The sequence below is a fragment of the Podarcis bocagei genome (genome assembly GCF_964188305.1).
Source record: "Podarcis bocagei genome assembly, chromosome: Z".
NCBI classification, from domain to species: domain Eukaryota; kingdom Metazoa; phylum Chordata; class Lepidosauria; order Squamata; family Lacertidae; genus Podarcis; species Podarcis bocagei.
In genome coordinates, this window is record NC_138140.1 from 34,907,446 (window position 1) to 34,919,870 (window position 12,425).

At 45.0% G+C, this 12,425-nt stretch overlaps 1 long non-coding RNA gene across 3 annotated transcripts in view; it reads right to left on the reverse strand.

Annotated features, from left to right (window-relative positions):
* Positions 1-3,929: 3,929 nt before the first annotated feature.
* Positions 3,930-12,425, reverse strand: part of LOC308578889 — a 39,026-nt gene continuing 30,530 nt past the window's right edge. For 2 of the 3 annotated variants that reach the window (XR_014004176.1, XR_014004177.1), the window contains one exon: positions 3,930-3,999. This is a non-coding gene — a long non-coding RNA (uncharacterized lncRNA). The remainder of the gene's footprint in view (positions 4,000-12,425) is intronic. The other variant, XR_014004178.1, reaches the window with a different exon arrangement.

Sequence of the window (12,425 nt, forward strand, 5' to 3'; positions counted from 1 at the left end):
GCCGTAGCCACTTAAAAGCTTTCTGTGCCGCGACGATAATCACATAAGGAGCCAGCCTTCAGTAGCCTTCAATTACAGTGGTCAAACTCACTGTTATCACTGCCACCCCACAGGCGCTAGGAAATCTAGGAGACTGGAGACCACCAAACCAGCCAAGCCTTTCCCAAAATTGCTCTGTGGATCTCTAGGGTTTGTGTTGATTGTTGTCCATCAGTTAAAAGGGTTTTGCAGAAGCTCCTGCCAGGGTGCCAGCTGACCATCTGGCTCTGCTGATGGGCAGCGGTGGGGGGTTGGGGGGTGGGAATGCTGAAACACAACCTTTCCCACTTCTGTTAGTGAAATTTTCTTGCTAGGATGAGAAATCCTGGTGATTCTCCAATACATGTGTTGCTGTTTGGCTTTTTCTCATTCTGATGCTTAAAAGTTATTTTTTAATGGGGTGGGAAGAGAACGTCGCACTTGTGTGCCACAAATACACACACACACACACACACACACACACACACACACACACATATATATATATATAATGACCATAGGGAAGTGCAACACTTGCACAAGCACAAAGGCCCACACCTGCCCTGGCTGCACAGGCTGCAACCTAATGCACACTTACCAGGGGATAAGCCCATTTTGAACATAGTGGAGTTTACAGCTTAGAAAAAAATGCACAGGGTTGCACTGTTAGTTTAGGAATGCAGAGAAAGGCACTATGTCTGTCCTCCATGAACTGTGAACCCCCAAATCTGGTATCTCCCCCCCAAAAAAAAAATATACAGTGGTACCTCAAGTTAAGAACTTAATTTGTTCTGGAGGTCCGTTCTTAACCTGAAACTGTTCTTAACCTGAAGCACCACTTTAGCTAATGGGGCCTCCCGCTGCTGCTGCGCCGCCGGAGCACGATTTCTGTTCTCATCCTGAAGCAAAGTTCTTAACCCGAGGTACTATTTCTGGGTTAGCGGAGTCTGTAACCTGAAGCGTATGTAACCCTGAAGCATATGTAACTTGAGGTACCACTGTATGCCAAAGTTGTGTGTTGATAGTATTATTAAAAATGTGTTTTTTAAGCTTAGGGGCTTATCTCTGCTTCACCACTGCTGCTTAAACATGGGTAGGGAAATTGGCAGGGCAGAGGAGGTAGGAAGGCTTATCTCTTAATTCTCTAACAAGTATATCATCTTTCATATAGTTTTGGAGGGGGAATCTAATTGGAGAGTTCATAGTTACTGAGGCAACAGAGATGAGCTGTTGGGCAGAGAAACCTTTTTAATAGTAGCGCTCTCTATATACAAAGGAATAAGGGCAAAGCTGTTCCTTTTCTTCATAGCCTGAGGACAAAGTATGAAAAAGGAACAATCATGGCTTATGGTGGTCCAGAAGGGAAATGCTTTAAAAAGGAAACTAATGTGGGACTAAACTACCAGTGCTCACTTCCAGATGAATTGTTTATTCAGCGTTTATCCTGATTTGTTTGCATAAGTTTTGTGTTTAGACAAAGTTGGCTATTTATTGAGCACCCATTGTTATTTGTGGTTAGGTTAAGCCGCAATGCATCAAACAATTGTTTTCCTAGGACATTTCTCTATCACTTTCCTTGTCATGAAAAGTCTGCCTTTGGGGGGTGGGGGAAGGGGGTCTGTTGCACAAGAGCACACTTGCTGTACAAATCCACTTTAATTGTGCAACCTAAATCTGCCGGTATGAGATTAAATTGCATTCAAAAATAGTGACAGTCTGGAATTACCCAGTACGTGCAAAATAAATGTTGAGTTTACATAAAAAGAAACAGATTGGATGAAAACCACATCTCTAGCAAGTAATACCATCCCTGCCTTCCACACTATCAATCAACCCATAGATATATCTATACTATAGAGCTAACCTAGATGCATAATTTTATATGGTCAGACAATATACCACTTTGATTTCTCTCCCTTCTGCCCTCACCCACCTGACAGTCCCACTTCCAACACTGCCAGATGTTTGCATGTGTGCATAACATTTGGGTAGTGCATATGTACATAAAATTCAAGGCACGTAAGCCTGAATGGTGCAAGGAATAGCCCTGGCAAAAGCCAGGACTCAGCCATGCAATCGGAGCCTATGGATGGTAGGTTTTAAATGCATATGCCCCTATTCAAATGCTATGTCAATGTATGGACACATAGTGGTGTTGGAGTCATGACAAGAGAATCAACTCTACAATTCTGTGATTCTATTATCTCTATCACACATGGGAGGGTGATCTGGTAAAAGTATATGATGAACTCAGCAATGGAGACAAACCTGTATGGTAGGCTTTGGTCACCTCCCCTTGGCCTCCTCCATAAAATATTTGAGGGGGCTGCCCCCCCCAGTCGATGGGCATTGCCATTCAAATTGTGTGTTCATGCCACATCTTGTGATTGATTAAGTGGGGCAGAGCTTACCTGCCCTCCTTATTCAAGTTGTCAGCCCTGCTCCAGGACAAAATCTAAGTGGAATGGATCCTACTGACATCTAAACCAGAATCAGTACACAGCCTCAGCAAGGTGATGATCCAAGGAATATGGGGACCAAAAAGCAAATCTTGCAAGGTTAGAGCTCCAGGAAGAAATAGACAGAGCTTTGTCTGAAGCTTCAGAGGAGGCTTCAGACATGACCGAAGGCAACATGAAGGCCCAAAAAGGTGGGAAAGTAGCTACCGTAATGGAACAGATTTGGTTGGGTACATTAAGAAGGGAGAGAGGGTTGTGCTCCTTGTGGGTCTCCCACAGGCATCTGACCACTGTGAGAAAACAATGCTAGACTACAAGGGCCATTGGTCTGATCCAACAAGGCTCTCTCATTCTATGGGAAGCCATTCATAAATGGAATCCAATAATGTTCTCATATTAAAACAAGGCTGCAATCTTAGGCATGTTTACATGACAAGTTAACTCCATAAAAATCACCAGGACTCACTTCAGATAAAATATGCTTAGTATGGGAGTGTTAAGGTGAAATATATTGCTATTTCTCTTTCAGAGAGATAACATGTGAAACAAATTTCCCTTCTCCCTTCAGGGTAGTGGGAGAGAGGAAAGTGAGCAGGTCAACAGACAACTTTCTACCAGTAGGCTACATTTCAACCATACAAAAGCCAGAGGATTGTGTATGAACAGCTCACTTCATCCTCCATCCAGGCATCATCACAATTCTAAGGACATGTTTCAATGTGGATGGGTGTGGACAGGCATAGGGAGAGGCCTGGAAAGGGCCCCCATTGACCAGTCTGAGAGGCCTGATTTGGCCCCTGTGTTTGTGGTTCTCTGTTACATGGTAAGGAAGCCTGAGAGGAGACCATCTGGTTCTCCGGAATGCCAAGCCATTGCTACAGTCCCTGGCAGCTGCTCACTCCAGATTCTCCTGAAACACCTTTCTCCCCCCCCCCCGTCATAATCCACAATCATCTAATTTTCCAACATTCTGGGGAACTCTTCCTTCCACCAGAACCCCCGCCCAGTATCCGCATTCCTGCGTTCCTTGGCCCCCACCCCAGGCCACCTCACTGCCATGCATCCTGTTTCCTAGAGACATAGCAAGGGCCTGAGTCACGCCACCGATGGCTTCTGCAGGTGACGGAAGGCTAACAATAGCCAACAAAGGGAGGATGTCTCCCTTGCGCACGCTCCCGGGCCAACCTGGAAAGCATCCTGCCACAGTCCTTCGAGGAAACTCCGAACGGAGGACAGCAGCGCAGATGAGCTTGGCAGCTCAAATGAACGTGCCTTTTCCAAGGAAATTCTATTTCCTGTTTGCAAAAGAATGTTTTGTTTGGGGGTGGAAGGGACGATGGGGCTGAGGGAACTGCCCTCCGAAGCAGGTGCTTGGCAGGGGCACAATCTCCACACCTTGCAAGTAGGGATGGAGCAGAAATTTACTTTGGCTTGCACTTAAAGGAGAACCTACCTGATTGCCAAACCAATGCATCCATTTGTTAGAAATTTGCCCTTCTCTTAATTTTGCGGTGCAGTTCTCCTACCAAAGAAGGCATAGAAAAATTCATATATGCAGGGAAACTGTGCACAAAGATGCATATGTATCTGAAAGCAGCGTATAAGAATGCATCATAATGTGGAAAAATTGTTTACAAAAATCTTTTCATTGGTCAAAACCCACACACAGAAATGTGTCCATTAGGAGAAATTTGTACTAAAATACTGAAAATAGTGTTACAAAACCTGGGTGTCTGCTGAGTGGTGGCAAAAGCCCATGGACTCCTAGGTACGTACACTGGGTCTGTGTCCCTTTGGAGAATGGAAGTCATGGCGGAGACTGTCGTGCTTTAAGAAATAGGGTTTAGTCACCTATTTCAGTGTTTCCCAAACGTTTTTGGGCAACGGCACACCTGCTTACCGGAAAAAAATCTCGCGGCACACCACCATTAAAGCCCCGCCCCGTGACGTCAGCGCGCAGCGTCACGCCGGGAGGGACGCACAAAAGTGAACGTTTTTTCCCTCCCCCTTGCCGGGGTGGGAGGAGGCAGCAGAGCGAGGGCAGCTGAGGCGGCGGCGGCAGCTGAGGCGGCGGCGGCTGCGATAGCGGGCGGAGGAGGAGCCGTCGCCGGGAGTTGCTGCTGCTGCTGTTGCTGCTGCTGCCCGGACATGCCGGCCTCCTCCTCCTCCGCTGTCTCGCGCTCCTCCCTTTTGCGCGCGCTGCCCCGCCGCTCGGCACCACCACCGCGGAGCCGCCCCGGCTCGACGCGGATCCTCGCCGCCGCCGCCTCTCGCCGCCGCCTCTCGCCCGCCTCCCTCCCACGGCACACCAGCCGGTGTCTCACGGCACACTAGTGTGCCGCGGAACACCGGTTGGGAAACACTGACCTATTTACACCTTCAGTCTGCATGGAGGGAGTCCAGATCTTACAGCATAGGCATTTCAAGAGGCAGCAAGGCAGCCAGCCTCCAGTCTGCCTCTGCCAAAGATGGATCCCAGACCTTGTCATGTTGATGGCCCTCAATTGTTCTACTGATAGCCATAGCTCAGCCAAGTTGGTTTGCATAAGCCAGCCCAGGAATTCCTCTGCAGCTTGTATTTCTCCCTTCCCACCCCAAATAATCACAATCCTAGAATTTATTGATTTCTAGGGTTTACCTTAAATCTATAACAATACTAACAAGGCTTTTTAAAGATAATGCATTAATTAACTTGCATCAGACAACTGAATTTAAGATAGGGGAAATGGTAAACGGAGAGAACCAAAATACCCTTATTTGCAGCTCATGCTGGCAAATACCCCTTATCCCCAGAGGGACGGATACCATCACAGCCCCATTAAGGTCTTCAGAAAATGTGCTCAGCACACAAGCTCCTTTATTTCTGTAAAAATCATTATTATCAGACTTGACATGTTGGGTCAGACAATTGGTACTTCTAGTTCCAGGGTTCAGTTGCCAGCAGCCCCAGGAAAATTCATAAACAGGACAAGACAGCAACATTCACCCACTAATAGTAAGGGAAACCAGCAGAAAGGCTCTCTCAGCACATTTGCTACAAGACTCAAGAGGCACTTAAGGAAACGTTGCGGCTCTAGTCAGGGGGCTTCCAGAACTCCAGTTCTCACCCAGCAGAGGGGCTTTGTATCAGCTCCTCCTTTCAAGAGGTGGGATGGGGGACATCCCCCTTCAGAGTGGGTTGAGGGACATCACCACCGCCTTTCACCACCACTCCAGTAACAAAGCTGGGTGGCCGAAGGCCTCCCTTCTCACTGGCTTAGCATGAGGGGAGGTGTTCCACATAGCTTTGCCCTTAGTCTCCTCCTGCCCCTGAAGGCCAGGGAGACCAGCAGCAAAGCTAGGCAGTGGAACAGAGGTGATGCCTCTTGGGGGGGGGGGTGCCGCATAAGGTGGCTGCCTCACCCCACCTCATGTGTGGGCCGGCTCTGTCTCTATATACCCAGAGACTTTTGGTGGTATCCACCCACATTTTACTCAGAGTGGACCCTAACTTAGGTTCTACTCTGAATAGACTCAGAGTAGAACCTAAGTTAGGCCCATTCATTTCAGCGGGTCTACTCTTGAGTAAAGCTTAGCTGAATACTATAGTTATTATCCGTTATTACAACTCCTTTGCCATAAGGTCCAAGGGCAGGCTGTAGAAACATAAAAAATTCAATATTAAAATCAATTAAAACAAATGACTGTGCAGCCAGATGAAATTGGATGGATCCTAAGAATTATATAACTCAGGTGTCAAAGGCCAAGGTAAAGAGAATTCGCGGAAATGACTGGCAGAATCCGAGACCAGGGAGAAGAGTCGGTGGAAGAAGATTGGAGGAAATTTAAAGACTATTTACAGAAATATTGCAAAATTAAGGAATGTTAGAATGATGTTGGATTGAAGTTAAGTGGTTTCTAGCTGTAATGGTTTAAAAGAATATGGAAAAATTGGGTTTTTAATAGGTAAAAATCTAATGTTATAATATATTAAGATTAAAGATCAGGATAATAAGGAGGGAAAGGAATTGCTGAACTAATAAATTGAACTGGAATACAAAAAAGGGAGGTATGAGGAGGTCCGGGAAACAAGTAAATGAAAGATAAGTGATGTAAAGATGGAATTATTTTTAATTGTTTTTTATTCCCTATTTTTTCTATTTTCTTTTTCATTATGTAATACTGTGAAAACTTTAATAAATATATATATATATATATATATATAAAAGGCCAAGGTAAAGAAGTGTATCTTCAGAACACAGGGAAAGCTACACCATGACAGTGCAAGACACACTTCTGTGGGGATGGAATTCCACAGCTCGGTGTCAAGTATCAATTAAATATCAACATGATGGACAGCAGTAGATGGTCCCATTGGGACTGGAAGGGCAGAAAGTGTGGAGACCAACAGGAGATGAAGCCAGACCCAATGACAGGCAGAGCCCCTACCCAATTGGCTATCAGCAAGAAGCCAGACAAGTGGAGACTGGCTGAGGACAGTCCGAAGTTGGTGGTAACAACAACAACAACAACATGTTATTTATACCCTGGTAGTGTCCCAGCTGTCTTAATGGAGCAGCATCCACTAATTACAATTTAATTAACTGTTTCCAGAGGGGTGGTCATGTTAGTCTTTTCCAGCAAAAACAACCAAGAGTCTCGTGGCATCTTAAAGATTAACATGTTCATTATGACATAAGCTTCTGTGGGCTGCAGCCTCTCAGAGGCATGATATTTCACAGACTAAAACCTGGTACATATCTATAACTCAGGGAAACATTTCATGCATCTGAAGAAGTAGACTAGGTCCCGCCCGCCCCCGGAAAAAAGCAGGTGGGCCCCCACAGCCCTTCACTTCATCAAATCTAGCCCTTTTTGAAAAACGTTTGGACACCACTGCACCCTTTAGCCCTGAGTTATGGGCCTTAGAAGCTACCCACCACCTCCAAAGTTGCCTAAGGGGAATCACCAAGCCATTTTCCTGTTTTCCCTTCTCAACCTTAGCATGAGATGGCCAAATTAATTGAACCAATTAATTTTAACTGTTTAACAAACCACTGTCCACACAAAAACAGTGTGAAGTAGGCAAGAACCTACCCCACCCTGCCTTCCCTTCCCAAACCATGGCAAACTGGTGAAAATAACTACACCAAAGTGACCACCAATAGCAGTGGCTATATCTTCCTGCAAGTTACTCATATTTGAAGACAATGAATTTCTTTAGCAAGGAAGTTACAAGAATGTCTCACATGTCCTCAGCAATAGCAGCCTATCCGTATGTGCCTAATAAGTCCTAGAAAACTGCCTCCATATTTTGCTTTCTAACTTTCTTTACTGATGTCAGATTTAGCTTCCATTTTTGTTTATAAAGGTAAACCAGAGTCTGGGACTCCTGCTGGGGGTTGGGGGAGAGGGAAGCAGACATTATTCCAAGTTTTACCCCCAAATTAACTTAACTCACCTTTAGTTCACCCTATATGCAGGTTAGAGAGCTTAAAAAGTTCTTTCCACAGCGGGTGTTCCCACCACGGAAAACATTTCTAAGCCCTCCACTTTGCTTACTGGGCTCTGGGAAGGTTGCACGCAGGCTCTGGGTGCCTTAGTGAGATCACATGAGATCTTGAACGGTCCTGTGAGATCTTGTGCTGGCTCCAGAAGGTAAGATGGCACACACAGGGTGATGGTTCCAAGGAATTGTTCTGGCTTTACACGATTTTGCTTTTCCATGCTAATCCTCTGGAATGTAACCCCTACGGAAAATGCAATCCTCCTATATTATATAAATCTGCCTTATATTGGGTCAAGACACTGATCCATGTATCCCACTTTCCTCTGCTCTGACTGATAGGGATCCTCCAGGATCGCACGTGGGTATCTTTCCCTGCACTTCTTTTGTGAGATAGGGATGGGTGAATCTGTCAATTCTGGTTTTCTCTCAGCTTCTAATTTTGCCAATCCTAAATTCAGTTCACCACATTTTCGTATCAGTCTGCAGTTACAATTTTTGAAGTCCTCGTGAAAACTTGTCAGCATTTTAGTGCAATTGTTTTTTTTTTAATAATATGCACATTAAGAGGTAAAGGTAAAGGGACCCCTGACCATTAGGTCCAGTCATGGCCGACTCTGGCGTTGCAGTGCTCATCTTGCTTTACTGGCCGAGGAGCCGGCGTACAGCTTCTGGGTCATGTGGCCAGCATGACTAAGCCGTTTCTGGCAAACCAGAGCAGCCATTTACCTTCCCGCCGGAGCGGTACCTATTTATCTACTTGCACTTTGACGTGCTTTCAAACTGCTAGGTTGGCAGGAGCAGGGACCGAGCAACAGGAGCTCACCCCGTCGCGGGGATTTGAACCACGACCTTCTGATCAGCAAGTCCTAGGCTCTGTGGTTTAATCCACAGTACCACCTGCATCCCTTATTAATTAATATGCACATTACTTGCATGCAATTTTCTCCAACATAATGCATTATTGTATGTTATTTCCCCCCAATATAAGGTTTTCATGTTTGCATTCCCCGAATATACCCATTTTTGTGCATACTATTTGCTGGGAGAACTACAAGATTTGGATATGGGCACATCTCAAAAGCAAGGCTCATATTGTTTCAGGAAGTATGAAGGTTCATGGAAAAATGTAAACCGAATCACATTTTTCTCCCACCCTTAAATTCTGATATCCTTTTAACTGGTGATGGGAAGGATTGAACCTGGGGAATGTGTGCTCTACCACTGAGCAAAAAAGATGGATAATTATTTCGCAGAGGGAGTGTTGGGCACTGATTTGAGAATTACATCTGAAACAGAAACACTCTATTCCAACTTATCAGTAGCAATCCTTATGTTCCACTTGTAATAATGCCCCTAATTGCTGCATAACAGACAGGTGTTGGCAAGAGAAGTTTTTCCCCTGGCATGATGATGCAGCAATGGAAAATTTCACCTGCTGGTTTCTACCTGTTATGCCACGGCACAGGGCCTCAGTCCACAAAAGACAGTGTCATACTTTGCTTTTAGCATGCCATTCAACAAGTGCCTGGAATGAACATAAATATAGACCACCTAATCCCTGATCTATTATTATTTCACATTGCACTTTTATTCTACCTTCGCTCCACAGAGGTCGGAGCTTCACCCATTTAATTTTTATCATCATAACAACAACTGACCCAGAGCTTCAATGCCATCATGACAAAACAGAGGTTTGAACCAGGGTCTCCCAAATGTAGTCCAACATGCCAGCCATTACACCAAAGGTTGGAAATCAGTGACCTTCCAGGTGTTGGTGGACTACGACTCCCATGATCCCTGCATATTTGCCATACTAACTAGGGACAATGGGAGTTGTTCACCCGGAGAGCCACATGTCCCCCATCCCTGTGCCACACACTATACTGGATCTGGGGCTGATTCACCCATGCATTTTTCATCATGTGATCACTGCAGCTTCCACATGTGAGTGTGAGTCTTTACAGATCAAATAGCAGATCAAAAAGCTTCCATGTCATCTTAAGCACACAGTGTATTTCAGCGTGGAGCCAGTTCACACTTTCGGTTACTGGTCAGCATCTGTTTGCTGAGTAACCCAGTAAGGAGAAACCAAGTGATGTAAAGGGATGTATGAACCAGTGCTTTGTGTTCCTGGCTTTATTTTAGTCCTGTGAAAAGGATCAGGGATTTCTGGATCAAGGGGTGGGGGGAAATCCTAGGAGCTTTATGCTCCCTTCTTCAGCAGCGTTTCCAGGTATCAGCAGGCATACTGGAAAGAGAGAAAAGTTGATGATCTGCCTCTTCAAAGCTTAACCCCTTTCCCCTCCAAGAAACCGATTAGTGGCAATCTCTAGTGCTGGGATATAAGGACATTAACCAGCAGCCTGGGGAAGTTTATAGGAATGCAGGCTCAGAATCACTGACAAAGGGTGAGAGGTGCTGGCCCTGCCCTGTGGCCTAGCAGGCCATGACCTCTGACCTGGCTGTAAATGGTGATACTTTACAGGCTAAGCTGAGCAGCCAAGGAAGCACACACACAACCCTCCTCGGCTGTATTTTTGACCTGGCTGAGCGACCGCAAGTTGTTTGCTGAAATGCCTTCTTCCTATCCTTGCACAGCTGCATCCAAGCCCAAGCGTCATCATGAGGCTGCCCAGGGAAACCCTTTTTTGTAATCCTCCCAGGGTTTGAACTAGAAAATCTGGTAACAGTCCCCTGATAGGAACTTAAAGCAAAACGGGCACTTGTGCTGCTAGCTCAGTCAATTTATGTTGGTGTCACCCCTCTCCTGTGGCCATCTGTTTATGCTCAGCTTAAGTAGAACATGTTCACAGCTCACAATCCATGCAGGTAAGGATCAATGAACAGCATTCGCTGCTGACCCCAGAGTCATATTTGGGAAAGGACATAGATCTCTCCAATGAAGGTATTAGAATGTTGCTTTCCAAATGCTGCCAAGTTATTCAAATCATGCAAAACTGCACACATACACCCAGACATTTTTTTATCATTTATAACTTGTACTTGGTTGAATATATTGGAAAGAGATCATTTGTTCGTTCGTTTCCTCCAGAAAAGGAGTGTTTGGTGCAAGGTATTTAGAGGAGTTTCGATGCACTGAAATGCTAAGTAAGTCAGGGTTCAAGTTTAGAGTTTCCAACAGGTCAGAACAAAGTAAAATAAAAAAACACTTTAAAACTGCCCATTTTCCTGAGGTTTGCTATGCAGAAGTCAACAAGTAAAGGCTACTTGCTTGCTGAGCCAGAAGGAATTGCTGTTAACAGAACAGCTTCAGTTCAAAGTTGGCAGCCCTATTTTAGTTCCATCTCTTATGTGGTGTTACTCTATGGAAGCACTGGGAAAGTCAGTCTCCAGCTGCCTCATCACTTTTTAGTTTTGTTTCACCTGGCTTGATACATTGGCATATCTTTGGCTACTACTATTTGTTTATATTATTATATGTATCAGAGCAGACCCTCCAAGTGTCCTTATTTTCCAGGGACATCCCTGATTTAGAGAAGCTGTCTCGGTTTCTGGAATGTCCTACTTTTCCTTAGGATGTCCCTATTTTCATTGGAGAAATGTTGGATGGTATGGAGTTTTCCAACCCTTGAGCCATCTGAAGTCAATCCTGTATAGGGAAGTTGTTTTTTATGTTTAATGTTTTATTATGTTTTTATATGTGTTGGAAGCTGTCCAGACTGGCTGTGGAAACCCAGTAAGATGTGTGGGGGTATAAATTGTAAAATTATCATTATTGAATGGGACATCCCTATTTTTATTGGAGAAATGTTGGAGGGTATGTGAGAGTTGGGGAACTTTTTCATTCTGAGGGCCACATTCCCTCCTGGGAAGCCTTCTAGGGGCCATATCAGTAGTGGGTGGGACCAGAGGAAGAAGCGAGCAGAACAACGAAGGCAAATTTTGCCTTTTATAGGCTTTCTGCACCTTTTCTCTACCTAGATGGGCAAAATCCAAAAGGCATTATCCTATGAGGTGGTGTGGCTTGGGAAGAATTTTAAGCGGCATAGAGTTAAGCCTAGATGGCCATATTTAGTACCCAGCCCAATGCTTCCCCACTTATTTTATATATAAAGAACTTATAAGGCTTTCCACTCTATAAATACTCAGTATCCGTGGGACAAAACGCCAAACACAAATATGGACTTGATATTTTTTGTTTCAGATGGAAGCTCTCTATAGTGATACCTCGGGTTAGGAACTTAATTCGTTCTGGAGGTCCGTTCTTAACCTGAAACTGTTCTTAACCTGAAGCACCACTTTAGCTAATGTGGCCTCCTGCTGCCGCTGCGCCGCCACTGCACGATTTCTCTTCTCATCCTGAAGCAAAGGTCTTAACCCAAGGTACTATTTCTGGGTTAGCGGAGTGTGTAACCTGAAGCATATGTAACCCGAGGTACCACTGTATTTAGAAACCTGTTTGAAGGTCCAAATGGATTAACGTTATTCAGAAAGCCCAT